Here is a 7,890-nt window from a genome sequence, read left to right as displayed (position 1 = left end):
CCTTTTACATATTGAATAGATATTTAAAATACGTACAGTGAAAAAATGAATACAGAAAAGTTCCATCTCGATATTTTTAGAGCAGACTTTTTTCCACCTATATACATGTATATGATAGGTAATACAAATTACACTATCTGAATTTATCATCCATGGTGCTACATACGTAATTGATTTTTCAGGCCCAAGAGAGTCATAATTTGAAAACAGAACATTATCTATCCTGAATCACATATAATTCTCCCAAAAAGATCACACCCCAATAACTATATCCACACCATCAATTGGACCTCAGCTTCTATAGAATGTGTTTTCCTCTGGGAATGGAATACTTATACCTAGGCATTTAGCCATGTCTATAGTCATTTAGCTAGGCGCGACCTTCTACACTTTGGCTCTGATGGCAGAGTCAGTGATGTTAATGTCTAAGTGTATTGCCCTGAGCTCCGTACCACATGACTAGAGGACAATATAGACAGTACTTCTATCATCACTCCAAGCATTCCCACTAGAATATTTATCTGTTTGGTGCCATTTGATGTCACAATGATGAAACATGGTTACATCGCATCATTTGGCACCAAACTAATAAATATGCACATTTTTTGATGCTCTTTTTTTTCTTTTGAATTTTTTTTTTTTACACAACTTGTTTTACCTATGAGTGAAGTTGCAAGAAAATGCTCACAATAGATCAGTAAAAGAGGTCTGAATATTACTTGTTCAATGGTCACATTTTTTAAAGCTGAAATTACATGTATCAGCTTTAAACACACACATTATAGCTTAGATGATAATACCCACTTTGAATGTATCATTAAACATCTATATAAGTAAAATAAATTATCATTAAAACTCTAATAAATCAATGTTCATGTTTAATTTACTGAAGATCACCAAATTTTTGTGACACCTTATTTTCAAGAGATATCAATTTGAGACAAAATTTTAATGAATTCAAGTTTAATCTTTAGGAATAAAAATATATGCGAGAATAAAATTTACATGAGCAGACGACAGTCTTGCGTAATTACACAAAAATAAAGTTCTCATGGATAAAAAGTGATTTCCAGTATTCAATCATCTTTATTTATAAGGTATGATAAAAAAAAATTGTTCTATTCACAAATTAATTCCCTTTAACCTCATGAACTGTGGACCTGATACCTAAAAATATACAATGAAGCCAGCAGACAATTAGATACAAAGACTTTAAGTGTATGATACCCCTTGACAATTTCTATAAGCTCTTGAAAAACCATTAGATTTATGGTAGATTATCTGCATGAATGAAAAATCCCATCTCTTTTTTTGTTTTGGTCCAATCTGTGGAATGGGCAATTAAATAATTGTCCATTCATCTATACTTTATAATTATCTTCTATATGTTCTATATGGATTTTTATACCCTTGTAAGATAATGAAGACTTCTATTGTTATACTGAATTTAATCTGACAGCCTCCAGACAATACAGAAACAAGTCAACACTGATGAACTTCTGCAAATTTAAGCTTCATGCAGCTTTAAATTCAATCTTTTCATTAAAAATATACATTATAGTGCATTTGATAGATTGACTTTCATGCTTAATCAATCATAGAACTGAGGATTTTGACTGAAATCTTAGAATATACTTCTGTAAAATCTCATCTTAAGACCACAACTTGAAGTCTGCCCCAAACCCCGATGGTTTGGTGTTAGTACCGACACTAAAGTCCGATAGGTTGTTTCCTATGAGATGCTCTGCGCTAAAGTGCGATGGTCTGACACGCCAAAAGCCAATAGTGCGGAAAAAAATCAACGTTTATGACATCACAATAATCCTACGTCAATACTTGATGCCGTTCTCTGCAAAAGCCAATAATTTATGATTAGTGCTCACATAAAATGTGACTGATTTTCATTTGCTTATTTCTTACACTCACCCGAGATATTAGGGTTAGTCCTTGCACACCACTCGACTGAAAAGGGTAAGTCCTTGCACTATTGGACTGATTATGAGGTAGCTTCACACCCAACTGAGAGATTTAGGGTTAGTTCTCGCACATTATAAGATAGAATTGTGTTAGTCTAGCACCCACCAAAGAGATTTAGGGTAGGCCCTTGCACACCATTCAACTCATTAGTCTAAGGGATAGTCTCTCTCTTATGCACCCAAAATATGAAGGTTAGCTAGCTATTGCATACTTTTCGAGCGATTTGGGCTAGTCTTGCACTCATCGGAGAGATTATGGTTAGCCTTGCACCCACTAGAGATATTAGAACTAGTAGTACAATTAAATTTTGGTTTATTCTAGTGAACCATTTCACTTCCGTGATCAATTATTTAATATTCATTTGTATTTTTTGAAACAATCGGACCTTGGCGCAGCGCGGCATCTCAGTTCGGCGTAGTAGTACTATGATGTCATAAATATTGTTTTTCCACACCATCAGACTTTGGCGTATCAAACCATCGGGGTTTGGTGCAGACCATCAGACTTTGGTATGACCATCGGGCTTTGGAGTTTCATCGCACTTTGGAGTCATATATATATATATATATATATATATATATATATATATATATATATATATATATATATATATATATATATATATATATATATATATATATATATATACATTGTATTTCTCAAAAAAAAATTGTTTTATTGTTTTTAATAAAAACTTTAAAGGCAACAATTTAGATGTTGATCTTTCAATTGTTAATAAAAAATTTACTATCTTAAGAGTGCACCAAAGAACTACGTACGCTAACTCTCGATTCCCGCCTACATTTTACACTCATTTAATTCAATACTAATGGCAATTTGACCGTAAAATCTTTGTTGAATGTGAAGAACAGTTCAATGGTAATTGACTGATAATCTTAATGCCAGTGTTAAATAGTTAATTACTCCTAATTCAAGCTCTTAAAATAAGGGGGGTAGACGATATTTTCCATTGAAATCGGGCTTTAAAGCATCTCAACACATTTTAGAATATTCTTGGATATGAATAAATGTTCCTTAAAGCTTTTCTTATGTTTTATACATATAAAATTAAACATATATTATTAAATAAATTCAATATTTCAGTTGTAAAACCCTTTGAAATTGGTAAAAAATTAAGTATTTTTGTAGTTTTTTGTCTGTAAACATATGTTCCCCCCCCGTGAAACACAAAAAGCTTTGGTATGAATTTGTGAAATGACAGTCCATATTACCTGTAAAAAGGAATTTTTGTTTCACGGGGGGGGGGGGGGAGATGTTTTAAAAATATTTTCTGTTTTCCGTTGATTTCTATTGTGAAAAACACAAGTTTTACCCAAATTATAGAGTTATCTCTCTTTGTTTTCCCAAAGAAGTACTGTTTTATGAAAATTCATATAAATATCTATATAAATATGAAAAATCATTCAAATATGTATATTTATATGTATATGATATATAACTTTTGAAAATTGACTTGGAGGTAGGCGGGAGACAATGCTATCGTTCGCAGTTCTTACAGATATTCAAAGCATTACATCACTTGTTTACGTTGATGTCTACTTCCCTAAAAACGGACACTTCATGTATTGAGTGTTTACCTAATTATAGCAGAATCCTAACTTTTTGTCTTAGATATGACAGGAAGACAATGGCACCATAGACATGTTAGAATTTGGGGAGAAATATGACAGATGAACATGATGATGAGTTTTGAATTCTAGCTTTTTGGAATGAGGATAATGATAGCAATAATCCACTGGGAATACTGAATTAACCATAATGATGATAAATATCATCTGGATTGTGAACATTGGTAAAACAGTAACAATTATATGACCAAGGTAGACAAAGAGAGATTTACATTATCATGATTAAGTTGCTACTCTACAATGGTGATGGAAATAATTAAATGTATTATCTTATACTTAAACATACACTTAATCCCTCTTGTTTTGATATATACATGTGTATACAAATTTTGATTTTAAATATTTTACCATTTTTACATCATTGAGTGGATTCTTCAGAAGGAAAATAAATTTTATTCTCTGTGACCTTGCTTAGCATTATTTACAATACATTCTAAGGAATATCAAGGTATATATATATATATATATATATATCAGAACTCCAACTTGATATATCCTGTGTCTGAGTCATACATATGACCTTACTGTAATAAAAATTGTCATAAAGTTTAACTTTATGTCACGACCCCCAGGAGCTCCATCCAACAAGTTGTTTTTAATTACGTTCTAAAAGTACTCAATACTTTTTGCTACATTACATACATATAATACATAAAACTTCAATTAAATTAATACCTTTAATCCAAACTTTTATCAGCTGTGTTAATAACTCCTTAGACTTTTAAAAAAAGAGACATTAAAAAATAATTGGTAAGTTCACCTCATTCAATTTATCATAATACTAAAACATGTCAATATCAAAACAGCAGTATTTCTATGGATGTAGAAATATAATTTTATCCCTAATCAATACACGTATAGCAGAAAAAACAACAGACTTTACAAGCAATTCATCAACACAGCTTAAATGATACATGAGCATTGACATATTTATCAAATATATTTTCTGTATTGAATTGTATAGTCATTATCGCATAGTCAGAACTCAAAACAGCCCAAATTCAATTCTAAAATCAGGAAATAGTGTTGAATTTTCCTTTGATAATACCTATATCTTGAAAAAGTCTGGAGCATTTTTTTTTATCTAAGTGACTATCATTTACTGGGCAAAATTACCACTTTTATGGCCGTATTCTCACCTCTATAGTAAAGTGTAGTACACTTCCATCATTCATACATGATGAATACATTCACTCTTAATCAGACCCTCATTAAAAAAGATTCATGGAGTGCTCCAAGTTACTAAGACATGACACATTTAAATACAATAGTGTTCAGCATTGTTTTTTATTGGAGAAAATTTCTTAACCATCACTGCGAGCCTAAATTAACCATACAACAGGCATAACTGACTATTAATTTTACAAGATTGAGTGTTACGGCTTCCTCAAAATTTGGCATAGGCATCTTCACCAAAAAAACCAAAAACCATACAAATTATAACTGTAATTTAGCTGTTACTAAATGCCAGCTGATAGCATGCAGAGCAGTGAAATATTCCACTGATCTATAACAGCTCCTTTAAATCATAATAAAGAAACATATAATCTACTTACTGTCTATTATTAAACCCTCACAACAAGCTAATGTTAGTTTCAAATTTCTTATATTTAACAAAAAATGCGTACTACTGACATCATTTGCGTAAGACAGGAAGAATTATAAATGTATTGTAAACTACATCAAGATTTGGGTCCTGCTTGTTCATAGTTCATGGTCACCTTGTAGTGTTACTATGCTTTGTAGTAATGTCCTGTTAACTTACTGGTCTTGGCATTCCATCGAGTGTCTTTCTGTCTAGTTTATTTGTGTACACAAGTTTTTACCAGATACACTTAACACTTATAAATAACCATCTAATACTACTCACCCCCTGGCTCAATGTATTGCACACACAGCTTCAGGCCAACTATTCCTGTGTATTCCAAAAACTCCACACTCCAACAAAATCAATGGCGGAGATTTCCTTCATCTGCAGATTACGCCACAAATTCCTCCATGTCTTTTAAAAAATCTGAAAATTTCAAAAAAAGGCTATAAGTGTCCCTTGTTGCCGCCACTGATGGCTCATTAGCATCGGGAGATAATTATACATGGAATCAATACTTCCATCTACCCTTTGTAGCCTTAAAGCAAGCTCAGCTTCTGCGTGCCAATATTGATCCTAAGCTTGCTCCAACATATACACAGCTACTACCTTTAAAACATGCAGTCATTCCAACTTTATTTATAAATAAAAATGTGTGGGCAGGGCCGGCTCAGTATGTAGACATCTTCCCAATCATATTTGAGTGCTTTTATGGATTTAATTAATAAAGCATTTTCCTGTTCCAATCAATGAAAACTTCTACATTTCCAATTCACAAGTATTTTATTTTATCCAATACCTAATTACATGAAGCTAAAATTCAAATGTTTAAATCCACACATGATTAAGAATAACAAAACCACATCTGTTTGATGTCATAAATTTTGCTACCACATTTAGTGCAGAATACTTATGAAGCATCATGATAATAAAACATCATTTATGTATTGGATAACTATTTAACATGTCTGAACATATTAACAAATATGTAGTCATCTAAAAGCATCACAGTGACCCAAAACAAGAGCATGATTGCTTTAAATTTACATGTATCTAGAGAAACATAAAGCTTACAAGAGGTTAAAATGACAAAAACACTGATAACTAAGGTATAATACATGTATCTCTAAATTGTTTTTTTTTCCAAATAAAATTATTATTTATATATGTTTACCAAAAAGGTGTAAATGTAATTGAAACATTCACCAAACTTTTTTCTGACACTCAGTTTGCTTATTTGGATCAGTTTCTGCCATTTTTGGTGCCCGATCTACAATAAATCTGCAGTTCAAATATCGATTCTGTGTTCTAGAGGCTTTCCCCTACATGGGAAATCTCAAGAAACTGCTGAGTGATATTGGCAAGATCTACAAGGATCAATCACATACATTCATGTCATATATCCTCCATGCACAAACATGTGAGAAGCTTCAGACCCAAATACTATACAGGAGCTTCAAAAGTACTGCAATTTAGGTGGAAATACTGAACATTACTTATTACATAAACTGTACAAAATATTGTCAATATTAGAGATCATCTTCATTAAATTTCAAATCCACAAATTTACTATAGCATTTTAGTTATTCACTTACTGCAGGCAACTTTAGCAGCTTTTATAATTTCATGTTCACAACAATCCCCAGCAATGTTGAATTTTGTACACAGATCTAGTACACTGTACCATTTGAGAGTCCGTCTCAAGTCAGTCTGCATTAAGCATCTTTCTAAACTCTACGTTAGAATGGACAATACACAGGGCTTGAGCATTTCTTGGCAGTATGTACTAAATGAGATTCTGTGAAAATTCTACTGAATTTCATTCAGGGATTTAGAAGGAATTGCGTTAACAAAATGGGCACCCTCTTTATGGAGTATAATGGCAAAGTTTATGTTTTGCTATGGGAAACCCCAAATATCTTTCCAATCAAAACGTAAAATAGGAGGTGCAAAATGGAACTTTGTAATAAAGTCAAAGATTCTGTGGAATTTTCGTTAAATTGAACTCAGTGGTGTAAGAGGAGATGCAAATAAGGGATGGCTGACCCCTTAAGTGTAATGGACAAATGAACAAAAGGATGTACAGACAGAAGGAGGTACAGACTGACACCCAATAATTATTTACCTCCCTTCCCCCCCCCCTCCCCACTTTTCAAGCTGGGGGTATAACTATTCAACCTAAGACTAAGTAAGAGAAGCTTTCTTGCATTAAAAAAACAATTATTAATAATTTCCAGATAAAAGAAGTTTCTAAACACAGTCTTATAACATTTTTGTGTGCAATACTCTAACGGCATTTAAGTCATTAAATTATACTGAAAATTTTAGAAAATATTAATTTGAAGTCGGTGTCTAGGCCCCTTTACTCATGATGTTTTGTTTACATTAATTTACCATGCATGATAATTAGCACAGTAATTAAGCCATGTGTCAAGCATAATTTTAGGTGTTGTGAGAGTCAGAATTTAAAAAATGGCAGCAGGGAGCTTCTGGTTAAGGACAAATTTTCATTTTTCATGAATTCTGGTGATTCTGTGAATGGGGTCAAAAATACCTGACATTTTATGTACAGTCCGTACATTATCTCTTTGCATATATCATAAAGCTATAAATCAGTGGTAAAGTATGTGTTACATGTTTGGAATAAATCAGTATGGTAAATGTTATACTAAGTGA

The sequence above is a fragment of the Saccostrea echinata genome, unplaced genomic scaffold (assembly GCF_033153115.1).
Source record: "Saccostrea echinata isolate AGI-Se365-2 ecotype Australia unplaced genomic scaffold, CSIRO_AGI_Sech_v1 ptg000030l, whole genome shotgun sequence".
Lineage (NCBI taxonomy): Eukaryota > Metazoa > Mollusca > Bivalvia > Ostreida > Ostreidae > Saccostrea > Saccostrea echinata.
Note: the sequence above shows the minus strand (reverse complement) of the source record.